This window comes from Meleagris gallopavo, chromosome 3, assembly GCF_000146605.3.
Source record: "Meleagris gallopavo isolate NT-WF06-2002-E0010 breed Aviagen turkey brand Nicholas breeding stock chromosome 3, Turkey_5.1, whole genome shotgun sequence".
NCBI lineage: Eukaryota > Metazoa > Chordata > Aves > Galliformes > Phasianidae > Meleagris > Meleagris gallopavo.
In genome coordinates, this window is record NC_015013.2 from 32,866,756 (window position 1) to 32,890,020 (window position 23,265).

At 39.0% G+C, this 23,265-nt stretch overlaps 1 long non-coding RNA gene across 1 annotated transcript in view; it reads left to right on the forward strand.

Annotated features, from left to right (window-relative positions):
* Positions 1-369: 369 nt before the first annotated feature.
* LOC104910194 overlaps positions 370-23,265 on the forward strand; it is a 29,296-nt gene continuing 6,400 nt past the window's right edge. Inside the window, exons 1-3 of the long non-coding RNA XR_004159207.1 lie at positions 370-532; positions 5,809-5,883; positions 23,067-23,128. This is a non-coding gene — a long non-coding RNA (uncharacterized LOC104910194). The remainder of the gene's footprint in view (positions 533-5,808; positions 5,884-23,066; positions 23,129-23,265) is intronic.

Genomic DNA, 23,265 nt, shown 5'->3' on the forward strand with positions numbered 1-23,265 from the left:
CTCTATTTGTCTACAAATCTATGTGTTTGTAGTAATGCAGCATAAAGTCATTTGTTCTGACTCCTGACTGCTTAGTCAGCCTCCCACTATGAAACAACAGGTTATGAAAGGATACAGAATACCTGTCTATAGCAGATATCATGCTACTGCTTTCATTTCACCAGTTAAGGATTGTGCCACACCTTCATATATTTCATTGCCTGTTTGACAGAGTTGACTGGTGATCATAGGGTTCTTATGATTGTTAAAGTTAATAATAAATAAATAACTTCATTTTAACAAAAACCTTTGTACCCTTTTATGTACCAATTAAATACACATAAGGACATCTGTAGGGAAACTGTTATGTCACAGCTTGAACCTGTTTGAGCACATGGTGAAGGGGTATGATTGGCCCAGGGAGCACAGGCACATTGTTTGCACCTGTGCTCCGCACCTGACGAGAAGGGGAGGACCCATGGTGGAGCCACCCTGGGCTCATATAATAGCCAGCCACTGAAAAGAAATCTTCTCTTAGATCTACACCAGCTGGGTAAGTTTAACTCTTCTTTCTCTATGTGCCCATGGGCTTACCTGTGAATACTTAGCCTGGTATTGCTAAGAACCTGCCAGAAGCAATTTTGCTTTTTTTGTGACCTGAACAACATCATATCAAGTAATCATGCCTTATCTGTGTTACATAATGACGAAGGTAAGAAAAGTTGCTTTAACAGATTTAACAAGAGTCAAGGTTGACTAACGAAGGTGGGAGTACTCTCCTCGTATTATAGGTTACTGCTGGTTGAATCTGATGGGAGCCCCAGTCTGCTGTGTCTGAAACTTTAGCTATAGTACTGACCCATGGTAGTCATGACAGACTAATGGGTCTTGAAACAGCAGTTGGCACCAATATGGTGACAAGCTCAATATGAAACTGAGTGTCATCTTTGGACAGCTGAGCATGTATGTGTGTATTTTCCAATCACTGCTGAAACAAAACTACCACCACCATAACAAAATGATAACAACCAAAGCAAAACTTCTAAACCCTCAAAGACTAGCGCTGCATTCAGCGAGAATGGTAGCACATTGCCTGTGCTCCATCTCAACCTTCAATTCAAAATGACCTCACATGCAGCAGTATTTCTGCCTTCTTAGTTTTTGACTTCTGGAGTAGTCTTCTGCAGTTTCTGGGAAGAACAGTGAGAAACACTGCTTTACTAACTATTGATTCAGCAAGACTTAAATCTCCACAACTATTCTGTGCACATGGCTTGCCTTAACATGAACTCAGCCTCATCATGTCAAGGCACTGCTGTAGTTCTATTTGAGGCTGTCATTGGATATGCATACCCTATGCAATGAAGTGTTGGCATCACTGCATTCTACAATGTACTTCAAGACATATCAGCTTAGATGTTGCAGCGGTGGATCTATGCGGAAGCAGCATTCTTTTGAAGTAAATCATCTTTTTCAGTGTTTAAATCTTTACATTATGATCTATGGCACAAAATATATAAGCAGTCTGCTTCTTTCTAAAGCAAACAGAAATGACTCTATTTCTTACTTTGGTGTGAAACAGCATGATCCCACTGGCAAGATTGCAGTGACCTAAGGTTCTGGTTTTTAAGGTGAAGACCTTCAATCTTCATTGCACTCAGATTCCTCTCAACCGTTAACTGCTGACTTCATCACCAATGCTGTGTTCATGGACAGTGGAAAGTAATGTGCATGGGACTCATTTCACTTACCTTAAAAATCTGCTTAATTCAGGTTGTGGTAATTAGACTCACTAGATGTACATTGACTCTAAAAAGAACTTAAAGTGATTAGTTCCTATGTAAGTGTCCACACTGCACCTTTCAGTCATCAGGCAAATGATATTTCCAATAGATGGGATAGCTGATTCCATGTTAAAGTATCAAGATAATAGAGGAAGCTTAGAGAACACATACACTAAGATATAAAGATAGGAACCTGATGGGTTTCAACAAGAGCACAAGTAGAGTCTTGAACTTGGGGAAGAATAACTGCATGCAACAGTACAGGCTGGGGCATGATCTGCTGGAGAGGAGCTCTGTAGTGAAGGATCTGGGTGTCTTGGTGGACAGCAGATTGGCTGTGAGCCAGCAATATTCCCCTGTGGTCAAGAGGCCAGTGGTATCTTGGGATGTGTGAAAAAGAGCATTGCCAGCAAGCTGAGGGAGGTGATCCTCTATTCTGTCAAATATGGAGTACTGTGTGCTGTTCTGGATTCCTTAGGCACCATCATTTGCAGCAAGTGCTCATCATGTCTGAAAAGCAGACTGTTTCTGCTTAGGTGTCCTCTGTGCATTTCAAATGCTCTTATCTCATGCTTATTATGGTACTAGGCTTTGTATTGGAACATAAAGTGAAGCAAACACTCCATTTTTACTAACCCAGAAAAAGGATTCTCTCCTTTCCCTCCTATCTGCAAATCAGTTTTTAGAAGAAAAGGCTAGCACATTTTTTTGGCATAGAAACGCTTCCAGATTGTGTCTTATTTCTTTGAACTAGGCAGGCTAAGATAATGGTATAAGGATAATTATATTTTATGCTTCAAACTGAAGTTGATAGGGGAGAAATATCCTTCTGTGTGGAGCTTTTACATCATGTTTAAAACATCTGTTATTAGCTGAAGCCAGAAAGACCTATGCATGTATTTAAAGAATGGAGGATACAACCAGCATTAAAGAAAAACAAAAAATCTCTTTCCTCCTTATATTAGCCAATTAGATATTTTAGTTGCATCAGGAGTGAAGATGCCTGTGATATGTCCCATGCTAATCTGTTTTATCAGTGTACCAGAAAGTTAATTCACCAGATACTTCAAAACATACTGTTTCCAGAAAAAGATAACAGCACAATTATCTTTTGTCCAAAAAAATCCATCAGTAGTCCCAAAAAAATGTCTTCAAGAAAATTTCCAAGAAAAGCAGAGAAAGTTTCACTAGGAATATCTTCATCAAAAAGGAAAGGAAGTGCAATGCTTTAGACTGGTACTCCAATCATTCAATTCTATGTGAGGGGAAAAAGATTAGGATTAGAAATCATAGAGCGGCCTGGGATGAAAAGCATCACAATCATCATCAAGTTTCAACCCCCCTGCTACGTGCAGGGTCACCAACCACCAGACCAGGCTGCCCAGAGCCACATCCAGCCTGGCCTTGAATGCCTGCAGGGATGGGGCATCCACAGCCTCCTTGGGCAACCTGTTCCACCCTCTGCGTGAAAAACTTTCTCCTGATATCTAACCTAAACCTCCCCTGTTTCATTTTAAAACCCATCTCCCTTGTCCTATCGCTATCCACCCTCGTAAACAGTCATTAGAAATTGAGAGGCTGTTGGCTGATAAGATTCATCATAGAGGGAGGCTGTGGTTGGACTATTTATATTGTGGCAATGTCTTTCTCTGAATCCTGTCACTGTTTTGGAAGCTGAGTAATGATATAGTGGAGGTTACTTCAAAATAAGTTATGAGACATATAGCTGCACAGATTGCCCATCTTTTAGGTTTTGCACAACGTAAAGACATACCAAGTAAACATGGAAAGTGTAGTGAAATATGAATATGGAGACTGTTTGGAACTTTGGAAGAAGCCTTCCTCTGAATGCCTTTTCTTCTGGGAATGCAGCTGGAACCAGAGCATTCAATAGTAAGTGTAAAGACTTTGTTGGCATCCAGCCTTCTCCTGGGACACAAAGCTGCAGAATTGCTGTGTGACGACTGGCAGGACAAGACTAGCACAAATGCTAGTGGATTAAATGAAAGCCATCTTTTGGAAATGAAATGGTGGATGGCAATCTGTTGTGCTGCACCTGAAATATCTGAGACAAATCCTTTCATTTTTATCTTATTTCACTTAGAATACTCTTGTCGCAGATCCTTTCATGAGAGGGAACCGTAGCAGCCTTGAAAACCTTATGTTAACAAATGAATTCCTCTGGAAGAAGGTGCTTCTTTCCTTTGTTGCTTTCCTTCACCCTCCAGAATAGATTCTGAAAAGCTCCAGAGATTTTGTTTTTTTTCTTATTCGGACCAATTGTTAACCATGCAGAGTGCTTGGATAATTTATCTTATTCTTTCCCATTGCTGAACATTTTATTTTTTTTATCCTTTATGTATGAATGTCAAGTTCCTAAAGGAAACTGTACTAAATAAATAGCTTGCAGGTTAGTAACAGATCTTAGATTTGTAAGAAGAGATGGAATACAAAGATTACTAGACACTGGTAAGGAAAAGTTTCTCACATTGTTAGAGTAAGAAGGTGCTCCAGAACATAAAGCTGTGCCATGTGGAAAGGAGCTGGGGTAGTGTCTGAGCAGATATTTGACAAAGCAATTTGCTGATATGTCTCTTGTTGTACACAACACAAAGCTGAACATTGGCAGAAACTCCTTGATTTAAACGATGCTCTTAGGTCCTCCTTTCCTCTGTGACTGGCAGTGTGACAGCAGCTGACTGATTAGCTAACTTGCTGATAACCATTTTTAGTCTTGAAATTACAGGGCTGTGTTTTTGGTTTTGTTTTCCTTTGTTGTTATAGAACAGGCTAATAAGTCATGGAGAAACCATATAGGTTTGACCCTCCCATGCCCCTTCAAAAACAAAACAACAACAACAACCCCAACTTTTGCTAAGCACTTGGCATTCAGTTCTCCAACAAGCAGAATTTAGAATAAAAGGTTACTAACATTTTGGCACTGTATTCCTCAGGCTTTCTCTTGTATTTCTGCCAAATATCTCACAAGGCTCAGATTTGATTAAAATGGCAATGCTCTCTGCTACTTGAATGTAATTAGAGCCGTTCATTACAGCTTCAGTTGACAGTTTGGCAACCTGTACATTTTTCTGAATATGGACAGCATTCCATGGAAACAGTTCAAGGGAAGAGTGCAGGAAGAGGATCCTCTCTTGAACTATAGCAAGTGGAAGGCTGCGCAGGTTTAGATAAGTTTACAGATTTCCCAACTGTCAATTGAAGTTGCAAAGAATAGCTCTTAATTAAATTGACATAGCAGGGTACCTCATTTTTATCAGTCAACTCCTGAAAGTTTCTGTGATGTAGTTATCACGTAGCCTACAGGACCGTTAAGTATTTCTATGGCAAGTTGCTCTGTTTTGCTGTTATTAGTCCTGGTTTTAGAATACTGTTTGATGAAAATAAATCAAGAAGATGTGTTTGCCCATGTAAACCTTTTCCGCAGACCACTTTTTTTGCAGAATTTCAGAGCAGATTTTTAATCTGCTTGAATTTCCCAACCTTCCTGATATATGTCAAGTAAGTACGGTTCAAATAAAATCAGAGCACATCTAGACTTCTGTCAGTTTCCTAATGTATTGTATCTTTGAGTTTACAATACTGTTAACTATTGTTACTTTTCATTTTATATTTTTTACTGCCATGCCCAGGAACTACTGAAAGACAGCCAGAAATGTCATTTTGAGCATATTCTAAATCAAATAAAAAGTAAACTCTGTTTACTTTCAATCACATATTTCTTGTTACTAAAGTAAAAAAGAATTAGTCTAAAATCTGACGACAACAACTTTTTGTTTTCTCTGTGGCTCACCACTGTTAAAAAGGGAAAGGACAAGAGCAGATTAATGAATAGAGCAATCTGTAGTTCAGTGTTACGTTGCTTGTTGCTGGGCTACTTTAATATGCTAACCAGGGGATGATAGCCTCATTGCCCTTTTGGTTTCAAGGCAAATTGAAAGCCAAGGCTTTGCAGGAGGGTGGGTGCATCTGGGTGAAAAATGAGTTCAAAGTTGGGATAATCTTGAGGTCATTTGTTTATTTACAGAATTTACAAAACCCAGTTCCACTCAACAGCAAGAGGAACACACAGACCACAAGCTTTCGCCAAAGTCTCCCACCAGTGAGTTTAGCCATGTGCCAGGGGAACATCTGTCTCTTTCAGCCTCAGCTCTTTTATTCTCTGACATTTATCTGATTTCTGAATTCCCATTCTTGTGATGCATCCCAGCCCTAATCCTGAACCTCAGAAAACTTCATAACTCCACATGCCTTTGTGCTGACCTGTTAGAAATGCTTTTCTTCTGCTCTGCGGAAGAGTGGCAGAGCATTTGCAACTCAGGACATGGAAGTTATCAGGAAGCTGTCATATGCGTATAAGATTGCTGAGACAGTCCCTTTCCTCCCAGCTCAACAGAACCTCCAAGAGAGAGCTTGATGTCATTACTTTTACAATACCTGTGATGACCACTTGGGTAATTAATTGCTTGCTATGTCTGTCCTATTTGTCTTCCTTTAAACCTCACACATTTTTATACTATGTGAGATTTGTTAGATAAAAAAGCAAGCTAAGTTAAATGACGACGTTGTTGTCAGTGCAGGAAATGTGAGAAGATGTTCTGATATTGCTAATGCTTCATAGAGCTGTTGTAGTCATATGACTGATGTTGCTGGAATAGGTGGGATTTTACCAAAATACAGTAACATCAATATTAAGGATCTGCTATGCAGTTGAAGGACCAGCAAACATTTATTATTTCTAATGCTGTTCAGCAGACATACTTTTTGTACCAAATGACATGGGTTAGTGTGCATGGTGATGGGGGGCTGACAGTTGGACTGGATCTTAGTGATCTTTTCCAACTTTAATTCTTCTATGGTATGTACATCCAGGCTACCACTGTGGAGCCTAAGGCAATGAATGATTGCCATGATAATCACTGTCAAACGTACGTAAAGACTGAGGAACAAATTAAGAGTCATCACAAGTGTTTATTTATGCAGTAATCTTTCTATAAGAACTTTTTCAGCTCATTGTTGCAAATCAATTTTCTTCTCTTTCCCATTCCTCTCAGAACCTACATCTGTGGGATCATCTTTCTTCCCAGGACAGTGTGGAAAGAACTGCTTTCAAATACTTTTGTTTGCATTGGCAGGAGGCCTCACATGCAATACCCACTCAAGTAATTTGCACTCATAAATTGGGATTTTACTGACCTCCTAGCTTTGTTTGGTGCCCACTTTTGTGCAAATGCATTCTCCCACGAGTCAGTGAGTCCTAAAGCTTTGCTTCTCATGGGAGAATGGTACAGACACTGCAATTCAGAAGTTTCCCTATGCCTCAGAAACGTTTTCATCCAGCTCTGTTTCACGTTTTAGAAAAAGCGCATATGTGCTTAGATGTGTTAAGCCACTCAAGTTGCCTTAAAGAGCCTCCTTAGTTCTGTGTGGTGTATGACCAAGCCAAAAACATTAATATTTGTGTTGAATATGAAAGAGAATTTGAAATATAGGTAGGTTAAGGTATCCACTCTTACTCAGGGACTGGAAAATGTCTATCAAAGGGAAAGTAAAATATTCTGTGGGAGAGCTCGGTAGATAAATTTGTTTCTAGCACTTGCTAGTAATTCACTTGGCATTCCACTCCTATACTACAGTCTATACTGAACATATGACAGGCAGAGATGGTCACAAATGGCCTTCAAAGGAGCTTCTGACCTGCTTAGGTTGCTCAACACCTTTTTTTTTTTCTTCTCATGCATGGGAACTTTTGTGGCCAAAAGCAATCCACAAGATTTTAGGTTTTGCTTCAAAGTCTTTCTACATCTCTCTTCCTCTAAGACTGTTACATGATATGACTGATATTACTGTCGTATCATCTCCAGCATTAGGATAAAAAGTACACTACTTCTTCTAAATTAGATACAAATTTCAGGAGGGTTTACATAAATTAGCAACATAAAATGTATTTCTTAGGATTTATATCATTTTAAGACTAAAATGACAATTGACATCTTATATATAGAACCTTCCAGATACTACTCATATTATAAAAGTTCAGATTTGAAGGTTTTTATTCATATTGGGCACATTTTGATACATCGTCTCCATTCAACATGAATTAGATGATGTAGCTGCAGATTTTCTTCTTTTTTAGCATTTTAAGTAGTCTGCTTTAACAAACTGTTACCAATAAAGTCAGTGTTGTCATGTATTAAAAAATCCAATAATGAAATTATACTGATACAAAACTGAAATGACTGGCCAGAGTGAAATACACCTGAATTTCACTGGGCTGTACTTTGTATGTTCTTATATCAGTTTTAAAACCTCAGACGGAATGAAAACAGTTTTGCATTGACAGACTTAAATTAATAATATTCCTCTTGTCTCCTGTTTTTGCATATTACCACTACTTGATAGAACAGGTGCCTATCTTTATGATTTATTGTCAGTTCCTCTGGTCCCATGAATCAATGCTCATATAATTTTGTGATGGGAGGCTGGATGCCCACCCAACTGCTCTCTCTCTCCCTCCTCAAAAGGACGGGGGGAAAAATTAAGATGAAATACCTCCTGAGATAAGATTGAGACGGGGAGACTGCTTACAATTTACCATCATAGCCAAAACAGATTCGACTTTGGGAAACTGAATCAGTTTGGGTTGGATGGTGTGAAACAGACAAAAATTAAAACAACACCTTTACCACCATTTCCCCCTTTTCCCAGCTCAACAACCATTTGCTCCGGACTTCCCTTCTCCCCAGTAAAAGTTTTTTATGGTAAGGTTGCCCAGAGAGTTGGTGGATGCCTCATTCCTGAAGACATCCAAGGTCAGGCTGGACCAGGCCCTGAGTGACCTGATGTAGCTGTATGTGCCCATGCTCATTGCAGGGGAGTTTGGACTAAGTGACCATTAAAGGATCTTTCCAACTCAATTCTACAATTCTATGACCAGGGGCTTCTCCACAGGTTTCATGGTACTTCTGCTTGAGCACCTCCATCTGCAGTGACCTTGGTGTTTGCAGGGCTGTTTTTCACATTTTTTCCTCACTTCCTCTCTGTGTGGTGTTTTCTGCCCTTTTTTTTACAAATGCTTTTCCAGAAGTGCTGTCATCTTGACAGTAGGGCCCTGCTATGCCTTTCCATGAGGCCATTGGAATCAGCTAATGGTGGCTGTGTCTAGCATGGGGCAGTCCCAGCCTCACCTCACATAGAAGCCCAGCAGCAACCCTTGTCATCACCTGAGCTCTTACACCCAGTACTCATTTCTATAACAAAAAAGGAGACATAAACTAGAGTGGAATTACCTTTTCCATAACACCTATAAGGCAGACGTTAATGGTGCTACTTTCATGGTGACTTTCTCCTTCTCCTCATTACTAGTTTCCAGCACTACTGCAATCAAATTCTGTCACAGAAGCTTTCTTCATTTTTGTGTATTTGATCACTTTTCACTTGTTTTGATAAGTGTAATTGGAATTCTGCTGAGCATCTCAAGCTGAAGTACCTTTAATTTGTCCATAGCCTCAACAGGTATGAACTATGTCAGGTACAATTTCTTTCCAAGTTCAGCCTCTACTTTTGCCTTTGCACTTAAGCCCCATGATCAGAATGACTGTTGGGTCCTGTTGTTTATACGTCAACATCCTTCACTAGGGACAGTCCTCTATTTATTTTTTTCCTGAACAAAGTTCAGCCCAGCACCAGCAGGGCCACTCAGAGCAGGGTGCCCAGGCTCATGGCCAGGCAGAGTCTGGAGGTCTCTGAGGAGGAGACCCTACACAGCTTCTGGGCAGCCTGTGCCAGTGCTCTTGTCACCCACACAGTAACATGCTTCCTGGTATTTAGATGAAATTCTTTACTTTCACACTGAAACCCATTTCAGAATTTGTCATGGCCATTCTTGGCTAAATTAAGTATTACTTCTCTCCCTTGAGACCCATTAATCACACTTTGTAAGCTAAGGATGATCTCCTGCACAGTTCTGCTTAACAAAAGTGAAAAGTCACTTCTGTATTCTGACTTTGGTAACTCATAGGCATGTATCCATGTGAAGTGTTGCTATGTGGATTTCACATTCTAAGGCAATCTCTATGTTAACAGATACACTGGTTACGAGTGAATTAGGGAGTTAAGTGCAGGTTACATCACTGCTGACTCTTGGTTGAAACCAGACACAGCGGCACTTGTCTTCTGCAGCAGTTTGATCCTCTTTTAGTCTTTCTCACTTCATCTCCCTGTGATACAGCTGTCAGTCTCAGCTCTCCCTTTTCCCTCAGCGCTGTGACTGAGGCTTTGCCTACACTCCTGTTGTCAGTGCCAGCTCCAGACCACTGCATGGTGTTTATGTGCTGATGGGTTCCCAGCAAGGCATTCATCTCGTCATAAAGCAAACGCTGGAGTTGCTCAGGTAGTCCTTGCCCTCAATGTGCCCTGTCTCCTTTGAATTTGCAAGATGCCAATACGAGGGTTTTATGTGTGAGCATCAGCACTGCAGGCAGTGTTTCAGTGTTGTCTGTGCAAAATATAAAAATTGTAGTGATTTGCAGCCCAACAGGGATAATGTGAAGATAAATACCATGTTATCATAATTAGGCTGTCGGCTAGATAGCACTTTTGAGCTTTATCTGCTTGATCCTCTCTTCTGTAATTTTTCTCTCCAGTTTGTGTTTACTCAATTAATTTCAAGCTTTCTAGATCCTGACTCCTTAAAGACCTTCCTTTCCCCCTCCAGGAAGATGACTGAGCAGAAAGGTACAAACAATTTCTTTGTACGCATTAATTTGTATGATAATGTAGATGCATTTGAAGCAGATTGAGTTCATAAGTGAACCACCTTTAAAAAGAGTATGGTGGCGATAGCTGCAAAGCCACTGTTTGCGCTGTATGCCAGAACAGCTAGATAGGTTTCCAACTGTGCTGAAGTTCCCAGCACTCAGCAGGATGCTTCTGTGAGTACTAATACCTTTCGCTTGCAGTCCAAGCTGAACAGTGCCTTACTGAATGCTTCAGGATAAATTCTGGCACAGAAACAGAGATATAAAGCCACATACCCCTCAGTGAGTGAGTGCTTGTTGCAAAACCCCAGTGTTGCTGGATATTAGGAAACCACAGATACCTGTCTCTGTTTTGGCAAGGCTGAAGGCTCCTTACTTGCATAATTTTGGCAGTACTTAGGTTTGGTTTATCTTGTGCTTCTGTGTACCTTTGGAGGCTGGAATCCCCATTCTTTTCTGAAGACAGAAGTTGGTTTTCTATAATACATTTCTGATGTCCCAACTTTGTTACAGGACCTTTGTCTGAACTTCAGGGCAGAACTACATTGGCAGTTGTTGCCTTGCCAATGTACACATGCTGATAGATACCTGGCTGCTATCCCATATCATGCACAATAGCTGTATCTCTCTGACAGCACCAGCTCAGTTCTCTTTCCTTAACCCAAACACAGAACATGCTGAAATGTCTTAGCTTTGACATTCTTCATCCATATGCTGAATGTGAATAAAATTACTCAGTTATTCCAAGAGAGAGAAGAGGAAAAAGAGATATATGAATGGACACACTGTTTGATCATCTGAACTTCATTTCCTTTGAAACTAAAAGTAGTCATGGATCTCCAGAATCCTGGAAAACATCATAACTCTATGAAATGTTAAAAGTAGTTATAAAGGGGAAAATATGCATGACTGCAGTGAGGCTGTGATCTTAAGACTGGAAAAAATATGGGGAGTGGAATTGATTTCAGTTCCTGGAAAACAGAATATGGTCATTTCGCCTCCGATTTCATAGAATCATTAAGATCGGGAAAGAGCACCAGGATCATCTAGTCCAACCACCGCCTATCACCACTATACCACTAACCATGTCCCTCAGTGCCACATCCTCACATTTCTTGAACACATCCAGGGATGGTGACTCCACCACCTCCCTGGGCAGCCTGTTGCAATACATCACTACTCCTTCTGAGAAGAAATTGTTCCTAATATTCAACTTGAGCCCTGGCACAACGTAAAACCATTCCCTCTCATCCTATTGCTGTTACATGGAAGAAGAGGCCAACCCCCACCTTGCTATAACTTCCTTTCAGGTTCATGCAGAGAGTGATAAGATCTCCCCTGAGCCTCGTCTCCTCCAGACTGAAAATCCCTGTTCCCTCAGCTGCTCCCCATAAGACTTATGCTCCAGATCCTTCGCCAGCTCTGTTGCCCTTCTCTGGACACACTCCAATTTCATCCCTCTTATACAGTTTTCTGAAGTAAGGTTTTTCCAAAAGAGAAAAATTAAATATTTCCTTGAAAAAATATTTATAGAACTAAATAAGTCTACAGGCTTGTGGCATCAAATCACAAATGTAGTGCTATATTGCCCTGTGGGCATACAGATTTCAAGCTTTTTAGTATAATTTTGATATTATAATCATTTTAAATTGCATTTCTTGCAAACAGTGTAATTTCTGATGACACTTCAGTTGTACATTGGCTTACAGACTGTTATCACAGTTGTAGAAGGAAAAGAAGAAAATATTTATATTCTCAAACAGCCAAATTAGACTGACAGGCCTGCGCTATCTCTGAGAGATCAATGGTGACTTCTGTTTTCCTCTGCTTGTATAACTGCTTTCCAACCCTTATGCAAAAGCATCAATTCTTGCTAGAAATAAACTACATCTATTCATAAAAAAATCCCTTGGAGGTTTTACTCCAGTATGTTTTCAAAAAACAGTTTTAAAATGCTTTCACTTAAACAAGATAAATTAAAAAGAAAGATTGAACCTGGAAAAAACCAATGAGTTCTTGTGAACTCCAGCGCTTTTGACTAGCCTTACTGTCACATACACATTGTTTGCACGTTACCAGGCTGTTTTCAGACTTGTAGGACTGTTTTATGTAGTTCAGGAAAACTGGATTGTCGCAAACTGGGACAACAAGTGACAATGTATGGATTAGCCAACAGAAGCCATTCCAGATCTTTAGGATTAGAAGATTTTAAGTAGATTCTCCAGTTCATGTCTTTACTTCCCAAAGCTCAGATTTTCTTATGCAGAAGTGGCTGCTGATATGCTGGTATCTTGAATAGCTTCAGTGAAGTTTCATAACTTTTTCTAGCATCTCGTTTCTGCATTGGCAGCAAGTTTCCTTCTTCATTCTCTCATTTGCAAAAATCTCCCAAATTTTTAGTCTTCATGTTTCATGAACTGCTTCAGTCTTCTCTGATAAGACTCACTGATGTCTTTATATTGTTTATTTTGTTATCTGGATCAATTTAAATAGTTTCCTCATCTGAGTTCAGTCATCTCTTTTAAGACGCTGAACTGTCATACATCAGTAATGAGTTTTAATAGCCTCTTTTGGCCCACGAACAGGCTTCAAATACAAAAGTTTCAATACTTAACTCAAGAAATATAATACATTTTAAATACCTCGATGCTGAAAACTCCTAGAAAGTGTATGCTATGAATGCGTGGCTCTGCTGACCTAAGGAGAGCTGACTGCTCTGCTGTGATGTGGTAGAAATATAAGCAAAGATAGGGGAAACTGCTGGGATAGTGGGAAGGAGTTGGTAGTGGTTGGAAGGAGGAAAAACATATGCAAGATTGAAAAACGGATCTAAGCTGAGACAGGCAGCTAGAGAAGTCATTTTCCTACAGCAGTGACTGAAGACTGATTTGTTAGAGACTTATGCATCTTTGATAGCAGTACGTAATATTAATCTGCAGAAGGTAACAGTGTAACACTTCACCGAGGATAACAAGAATTTCCTTCCTAAGTAAATTAATCTTGCTGATGAAATGGATTTTTATGGCTAGCTCTTCTGGGGCTTTCCTCTCTGTTGTCTTATCACTAACGGGAGGAATTTACTCAGCTCATAACTAGAATGGAATAGAACTGCCTAATCCAAGTATGAAATGCTATTCTTTGAAAATGATGTTTCCTCCTTGTTCAAAGATTTTTCCAGTCTGATCTGTAGAACAGATTTCCTGCACGGCATTGATTAGCATGAAATGTATTGCTTAGTATGTCTTCTTACTTGGGCTACTGCTAGACTGGAACCATGCATTTCAAGGATTGTCCATATCAAGTCAGTGAAAAATTCTTACTATTTGTTTTGAAATTCTGAACAGAGAGATGGTATTTCAGTCATCTCAGGATTTATACTGGTTCTCAATAGCCAGACTCTGCAATGTTTTTATTCAGTTACTTCTCCTAATTGGATACTTCAGTAAGACTAGACTAAGTTGTATTTACCTTATGAAAAGACTGTTGTTGGATTTAACTGTGAAGACTTAAAGTTTCTAGCAAACTTGTCCATTATTTTCCATTCTTGCTCTAGTTCTGCTCTTACAGAATCAGCAGCTAATTTTGCATTACTGGTCCTCTGATAAACAAAAAAACAGTCTTATCTCTGCTTCTGCTTCACACATCTTTAACCCTTGCTTCCTGCTTGCTAGAATGAGTGTTTTATTTGTGTTGTTAAGAAACCACCCCTGCTCAGACTGTGTGTTAACATTGATGATCTTCTGTGATAAGATACTGTACAACTTTACAGTGTCACACACTAAGCACAGCAGCATGCAGGAGCTCACATGATGGTCATTTAATATCCATGACTCACAGTCCACAGGACTAGGACTCTGGCCAGCTGGGATTTGTTCTAAGTGGCATGAAATGACAAACAGTGCATGAGATACAGCTCAGATACCAAACATGGTGGCCAGACATTTAAAAAAAAAATCTCCTTGCCTTCTATAACAGAAAAAATAACAAATCATGCAGAAGATTCACTCAATACCTATAGGGTGTGTGTATGTATATATATATATATATATATATATTTGATAATGTGCAAAACATCAGGTACCAAAATGAAGAAAGTGATATCTTGCCCTTCATAGGCAGATTTTGCACCTTTCCTAATCTCTGGCTGTGTTCTTTTTTTACCTTTGTTTTAATTTCTTGGTTTACGACGGAAATTAATAACTACTCTAACCACGCTTGTTCTTTCTGCCTGATTTTTGTATTTAAAACTGCAATTTATTTTCTGTGGCTTGCTATTCAGTTGGGATGTTATATAGTTGCAGGGCGCAGGAGGGATTAGTTGTTACTCTGTGATTCACCCAGTCCCTGAGGAGAGCTATATAAAGATCATCCTCATCTCCTTGGCCCCAGGGAAGCTAGGGGGCAGATTATGAGCTAGCGGAAAAGACGTAGGTCTCACCATCTGCAAAGAAGTTCCAGGAGTACACATCTCCCTGTCCTTACATTGTGCACAACTGGAAAAAAGGTGTACTCCATCTCTCAACTACTGTTAGCGTAGACAAGGGAGGAGAGTTTAAATAAAAACAAAACCACTGAAAGTTCTCTTTCCTACTGTGCAACTATTCCTTTCAGTGGAATTGCTCAAGGTTTCCTTTTCCAAAGAGAAGAAGATGATGTGGAAAGGCAAAACTGAGGGATTTGTTGTTTACAGATGCCTTTTCTCCATAGCCTGGGAATCCTGAAATACAACTGCCTTTTAAGGGCAGGTTATTTTCAACCACTCCCTTCATTTATGTTCCTGTTAAACCCATGGCTTAAGTGGGGCTTCTGTACTGGAGAGATTTTGCACTGGCTGTTTGCCCAGGGATGGATTGCAGCAAGAGTAGACTCTGACAGAAATAGGTGGTTATGTACGTAGAACTCTAAGTCTTCAAATGAGAAGTCACTCACTGCTAGAGGTCGAGGTTTATGCTTGCTGGTATTTCCCTCATTTAGTGAAGTTGACTCTTGTTTGCCAGTGCTGTCTATTTTCGTAGCATGCTCACAATGGTGAGGATTTTCTCATTTCAGTCCTTGCACAAATGATGCAACTTTGGATACTTTTGCCTCTTAAATTTTTTTCATTAAGAATTTCAAACTTTATGCTCTCATACAAAATTTCTTCCAGACTATTTGTTTATATGTGAAAAGTATTCTAAAAAACACTTCTATAAAATATTAAATTGTGTTTTTTTACATGTTTTATCTAAGGTTTTGACATTTTGGGACTTATTTGTTCTCCAGAAATCTTTTCTAGACTTTCAGAAGCAAAACTTTGAATTCTAGAAAACAAAATCTTAAACAAATATGCAAATATTTTTAATCTGCTTTTCAAAAAACTTGGAATTATGTATGTAAAACCAAAAATATGATAACTGCTCCTTACTTTGCCCTTCCATACCCTTCAAGGGTGACTCGAGATGTCATATGGAAAATTTGAATAGAGAAGGAAACCGAAAGCTGACAACTACGACAACACCTGCTTCAGATTTTGTGTTTCTTGTTGCACATTTAGTTATATTTGTCCATCTATTTTTGCATTCCCATTTTGTCCAATATCTCATCACATGCAGTAGAGTTTTCCTACTTCATGCTGTACATAAACTGTAAAGTTCCCATTAAATGTAGGTTATTCAATATAAAAAGCCTTTCCAAAATAGACGTCTGACCTTGTTACAACAAGAACAAGAACAGTTATATTTTTTTTTCAGTTTTGAACTGAGGTTTTCTGTATTACCACTACCTTTACTAGGGCTTTCCTGCTTTTGATTTTGTTTTTAATATCCATTAGGTTAAAATGTTATTTTAAATACAAGTTGCTGTTCATTTTTTCTGAAAGCAAACTCAAAGAGCCTTGCACAAGAAAGGAATGAGATTTGTAATGGTCCTCTGTTCCTTGGAGAATTGTCTTAGCCTTAGATGACACTTTGAGAACTTAGAGAGCCTTAGAGAACACTTTGTCCTTGCACAGGCAAATCTTCCTTAGTTATAAGGGGATACTTACACAGGGATTACCAGACAATGAAAGTCCTTCAAGGCTGAGTCCAAATTTTGGAACAGATATTTTTGAACTTGAACTTAATGCGATTCTCATGTGAACCACATGAAATTCAACAAGACCAAGTGCAAGTTCCTACACCTCTGTTAGGATAATCTTAAGCATAAATACAGGCTAGATGGAGAATGTTTGAAGGTGGGCCTAAGGAGAAGGACTTGAGAATGTTGATGGATGAAAAACTCAACATGAGTCAGTAATGTGCGCTTGCAGCTCAGAAAGCAAACCTTATCCTGGGCTGCATCAAAAGAAATGGGACCAGCAGGGCAAGGGAGGTGATTCTCACATTCTACTCCACTCTTGTGAAACCTCATTCATAGTACTGTGTTCAGGTCTGAGGTCCCCAACAAAGGAAAGACGTGGAACTGTTGGGGTGGGTCCAGAGGAGGCCATGAGTATGATCAGAGGGCTGTAGCAAAGACAGGCTGAGCAAGCCGGTCTTGTTCAGCCTGGAGAAGAGACGGTAATGGGGACACCTTATGCCTTTGATAGATCTTTGACACCTGAACAGGGTCTACATGAAAGCTAGTGAGGGATCCTTTGTCTGGGAATGTAGTAACTGCAAGAGGTAATGGCAACAAATTAATAGTGTAGATTTAGATTAGATATAAAGAAAAAAATTCTTTACTCAGAGGGTGGTGAAGCAGTGGAAAAGGCTGCCCAAAAAAGTTGTTGCTCCGTCCCTGTAAGTTTCAAGGCCACACTGGATGGGGCTTTGAGCAACATTGTCTACTGAAAAGGGTCCCTGACCAAGGCAGAGGGATTGGAACTGGATTATTTTTAATGTCTCATAAAACCTAAACCATTCTATGATTCTATTCTATGATTCTGTACCTAATAATATTAACGTTAAAGCTGTGATACAGAGGAATGAGTATCTTTTCTTCATGTATGTATTGCATTATGTATTTTATATGGTTGTTGGTTTTGTTTTGTCTTGTTTTGTTTGCTTACTTTCAGAAAGGAGTTTTCATGTGTTCTTGAGAAGATCAGACAATATTGAAATCAATGATAAAGGTTGTAATGAGTTCACTAGGTCCAGGATTTTACCACAGAATAAAGAAAAACAAAAATGAACAGAAATGAACAATGTACTGCACTGTCACCCTTCAGATCTGAAAGATCACTTTTGATATGAATGTTGGACATCAACAAAACATTACTTTGGAAGTGAAGGGTGTGCTATACATGATGTTGAATCCACATGATGCTACCTATTAGATTTTTTTTTTGGTTGATTTGTATTTTGTTTGCAATAATGTTAGAAATGGAGAAGTGAATTTGTAAGCATTTCTTCCTTATTATCAGTGTATATTGCTAAAATGTATTTAAAAATTGGGCTGTCTGGTCTCAATTTCTCTATTGTGTGACAGTCCAATCTATGTTTATTCAAGATTACTGAACCCTGAACCAAGAAATTGCTAAAGGAACATTTCAGCCACCTTTTGACAGTAACCATTCCTTTCAAGCAGCTTCTGCTGGATATTAATCTACTGAAACACCATCTTGGATCAGCCATGTCTGAAGTTTACTGATTTTCTCTGGTAGATGTATGGATATTGATCAGGTTTGCAAGAATTTATTTTTTCTCTACCTTTTTCTCCACTTTTTTCTATGGTTTCTGCCACAAAAAGGGAAAGAAGTAGCACTGTGTTCACTGGATAAAAATCTGGATGTTAGTTTGCTGAGACCTACCATGCAAAGCTAGCAATTGCATCTTTTACCCAAACTCCTGATAGTTTCCACAGGCTTCTAGATGAAGGGTCTAATTCAAAGCATTCTGCCCATTAAATTGACAACACTGCCTCTCTATGCATTAACTATTAGCCCAGCTTTCCTTCCTTCTACTGCTCTATGCAATTTCTTCTATCCCATCTGTTGCTGTAAGAGGCACACACATAACTGTGAAGGTTCAGATGATGTATCTTCAATTTGCATAACTTAACAATTAAGATGTGATGACCTTTGTAGTTGCCATCATGCTAGTTTGATTGTCTGACAGGACTTGTGATTAGAAGATCATGTATAGGTGGAGATATTATTTTGTAGTACTAGTACAGTCAGAACTGGAAGCTACTCTGAACAGGTATTTTGGAGAGTACATGTGAAATGTCAAGTTGGAGGAACTTGACAAGAGGGCAAGAATCTAAAATGATTTTATTAGACTCTTGATGTGTGATAGCACTACATGAACAGAGCAGTGGGGAGGTGGGGGGATACATACGCGGAGGAGAAGAGCAAATAGTTGGTAGAGAACTCCCCCTCCTCCCTTTGTCATCCAAGATGATTAATGAACCTCTCTGTGGCTCTGTCCTGGTCTCATCAGAGAAAGAATCCAGTTAGCTTTCTCATAATGGCAGAAGTAATTAAAAAGGGGATCAACTTCAGAGGAACATAAAACACACACAAAAATCCGTCTCTTTAATGATATCCCCTACATCCTTTACTGGCGGGGTTTTTGCTAATCTTATACCTGTTAATTTTCTTTCTAATTAGGGCTACAGCTCACAAGAGGCTATTTTATATTTAATGTAGATATGGTTTAGGGGGCTGATCCTCTATTTTAGAAGAAGCAAGTGAAAGACTAGAAGACATGATACACAAGACAATGGAAGATCAATAGCTCTTTTAATCTTGGTTCAAAAACAGTATGAAAGATGCATAGAGTTTATAGTATGAACAGAAGGAAATTTTATAGGGAAAAAAGCTCAGTGTAACCATGTATGTTTAGAATTTCAGTGAAATCATGTTTTAGACAATGTAATATAAAAAATTGCATGTGTTTTGTAAAATCAGAAAGTAAGTGCCACTGTGCTGTTAGCAAATGGAACTATGAATATGTAGTCTTCTTCTCCTCTCTCTTTTGTCTCTCCAAACCTGCAGTGAGGCAAGGAAAACACCAGGCTGCTGGACGATGACCAGCTCTGAAAACTATATGTACACATATTTTCTCTTTTGAGGTCAAATGTTCTGCTTGAGTGCTAATCGGAAATTTCTCAGTGAAATAGGTTTTGATCAGTTAAATATTTGTTGAATGTGAGTATTTTCCAAGTATTTTTCATTAATTTTAAACACAGGTGTTTTGTAGAATTCCTGTTGGATTTGCTGGATTCCTGGCAAAGCAGGTATTTCTGAGTGTTTCAGAGGAAATCCAAAGAAGAATCGTGGAATCTCAGAATGGCTTGGCTGGAAGGAACCTTAAAGCCCACTCAGCCCCATTCCCTGCTGTAGGCAGGGCTGCCCCCCCCGCCCCCCCCTCCCAGTTCAGCTGCCCAGGGCCCCATCCAACCTGGCCTTGAGCGCCTCCAGGGATGGGGCACCACAGCTTCCCTGTGCCTGTTTAGTATTCCCTAACTCTGGGTTGCCAAATATGTTCTGAGGCTTCCTAAAGCTGTAAGTCTGAAAGCCCCAGGAGGCAGGAGGTTCTGAAAACTGTGCATGTTCCTATCACAGAACTGAGATTAAGATTTTAAAAGTCTTGGAACATGCTTCCAAGGTCTGTGTCTGGAATACTTTCTTCATGATGAATTTGTCACAGAACCATGAATCTCTGGAGCTGCCCAGAGCCTATAGAAAGCATCCTGGAAACACAGATTTTGTGTTGGAACAAGATTAGAAAGTGTTCAGTGGTGACTGTATACTAAGAATATTTTGAAAACAGGTCATTCTAGGATATCAGCCCACTAATATAGCTTAATGTGTCTCACAAAAATTTCTTGCTCACAGAAAATTCTCTATTTTTAGCTCTACTTAGTGCAGTCAGTCAGAATTCTTGTCTGCAGTTCATTATGAGAAGTAACTTCCAGTTAGGTTAAAGAGCAGTGTGACCAGCAGGAGCTTCAGTCTCATGGCTGCACTGTGAAATCACATTCCATCTGGAACATCCTCAGCTTTTGTTGAAGGAGAGTAGACTAAAAGAAAAGACCATTTTCTACAATTTTTTTTTCAGACACTTGCTGAAATTACATTTGAAAAAAAAAAAAAAGTATTATGGCATTCAGTGTTTATCCTGTTATTTACAGAGGTAATTCTACTATACAATATCAATAGCTTGATCCAGCTGAAATGAGTATATGGAGCTTTATTAATTGCTCTGTTCCTTAAAGGTCACACTGGACTCACTTGCAAATCTGGAGGAATAAACTTCAGGAATTCACTTGAAAAACTCGCACTTGAAGAAAATTTGCAAGTATTATCACGCTGGGAATGGAGAATTGGTTTTTGCCAGGAGATGAGTAGGATGTTATAACAAGAGGATGCCTGAAAAGTCTTTGAATTCTAAAGGAGCTTATGAACATCTGTAATGCTTGTAGTAATGCACCAATTACTAGGAAATGAAGTTAAATTTTTGTTTTCTGAACTCTTCTGTATGTCTTTCTGTCCTTCTGTCTATCTTGTCTTTTATGCATATCTTTACTTGCTGCCAGAGCTTGCACAAGAACAAATAAAACTAAAAGATCTGGAGGTAACAAAGTGTGCATGATGGAAAAAATTCAGCTGGAGTGTTCCATGGCATTTTGGGCATAATACTTCAGAGATTATGTGGGCCAAATAGAGGTACTCTGCGGAGATAAAAGAATCACTGGAGACTGTGACCAGCAAGAAATTAAAAAAGAAACAAAATCTCAGAAGAGAACTCCAAAGGAGGGTAGGAGAAATATTCCTCAGGTGTACCAATACAGGAAAAATAGTCTGTTCTGAAAGCATTCAAAATAGATAGGACAATAGATCTAAATATGAATAAACCATAGTTCTAAACTGCAGTAAAGGAGATTCAGGGCCAAATCAAAGGAAAAAAAATATTAAAGGGCATTCTAGTACTTAATTATAGTTCCTAGGAGAGCTGTTACAATTCCATCATTAAAGTTGCTATTTGCCATTGCTTTAGGCAAGTATCTCTCAGGTATGGTTGGATGTGAGTTAAAAGGAAGAACTAGGTTGATTTTTGAGAACATCTTCTATGAGGGCTGATCTGAAAATAATGCCTCCTATTTTATTATGTTGGCCCACACCCTCAGAGGTGGATCTTGGTGACATGGCAGTAGAGGTTGAACCTTCCCACCAGTATTCCGTTACATGTTACTATGTGAAAGATGGCAGGAAGGGGGCCATCTGACAAAATGGCATCTGACCATGGACAATGGAATTGCAGGTGGAGCAAAGGTATGTGACTGAACTCCTCCATGCGGAAAAAGTGCACTCACTGACATTCATCAATGCCTACTGAATGTTTATGGAGACCAAACAGTGGATATGAGCACTGTGAGATGGTGAGTGGTGTGTTTTAGCAGTGGCAATAGTTGTGAAAGACAAGCCATGTTCTGGATGGCCATGTAGATTTTTACAGGCATGGCATGCTCCTGTTCATTGCTGGTGAAAATGTGACTATGTTGAAAAGTGGTGTTTTGTAACTGAGAATTTGCTCTATTAAATAGTGCTATTGTGCTCTCTATAGCTGTTCTAGTTTCCACAGAAATAAACAGAAAAAAAAAAGGAGGCATTACTTTCATAGTGACCTACATATACCATGATTCACAAGCAGGGAAGAAGAAGTTTATTATAGTTTGAAGCATAAAGATATACCAAAAGATGATTGTCTTTTATATCATTCTTTTATTGCTAAATATTATCTAAAAAAAAAATAAAAAATCAAGGAATTATTCCTATCTTCCTTAACCTATGTAGATTACAAAAAAAAAATAGCTGGCCACTGTTCTACTTTGTCAAATGTGATGAAGCCCCTATTATTATTCTCTCTCTCCTTCCTCTGTTATTGAAGGGCAAAGAATAAAGATATAATTTTCTCTCTCCAATAGTTTTAGGCATTATGGCTCAGGTATTGTTCTCAACAGTTCCTCTCTGATCTTGAGCGAGACTCAAAACCTTTATAATACTCCCATTATATAAAAGTCATTATTCTCTTGCCTCAGAGACTAAGGCATAAATTACTCAATTTCTGCAGACAGTCTGATCAATGTATTACTAAGAAATACAAGATATTAATATCTTATTTATTGTTCCTTTCATACATTCATTCAGAACCCCCACTTTTCTGATTTTGCAGAGCGTTTCCAGCGTTCTTGTGAAAACGATTTCAAGAGTGTCCATTCTGTGATTGACATTTTCACTTTTTTGCTTACTTTTGTAAGGAATGAGACTTATGCAATCCTGCTTTTTTTTCTTTTCTCTTTTTTTAATGTGTGTATGTATCTTTTGTGAGCTGGTCAGTTTTGGTTAAGTTCTGACAGAGGACCAGAGACAATGAACGTACTCTGTTCAGAGACAGTGGCTGTCAGCTCCTCAGCAAAGTTTTAATTCCTGTGTAGACTCCCTTTCTCTGGTCATTAATAATGGGATGAAGAAGTTTAAAAGTCAGTTATCACAAGAGCAAATGCTGTTCAAAATTAGGCTGCACCAGTTCCAGTGCTCACCCGACTACTTGTTTCCTTGCAGAGAAATTCAATTTAAAAAAGTCATGATCAGAATCCTAAGGATGAATTTGAAAACAACAAAAGGTGAGAAATGCAAAAGTAATTCTGTGCTCTTGCATAGAAACCATGCATAATGAAAACACTCTATTAAGATAGTACTTCGTGCTAAATTTTACAGTGATTGTCTTTAAATCTAGTGTAATCTGAGGCCTTTAATATTC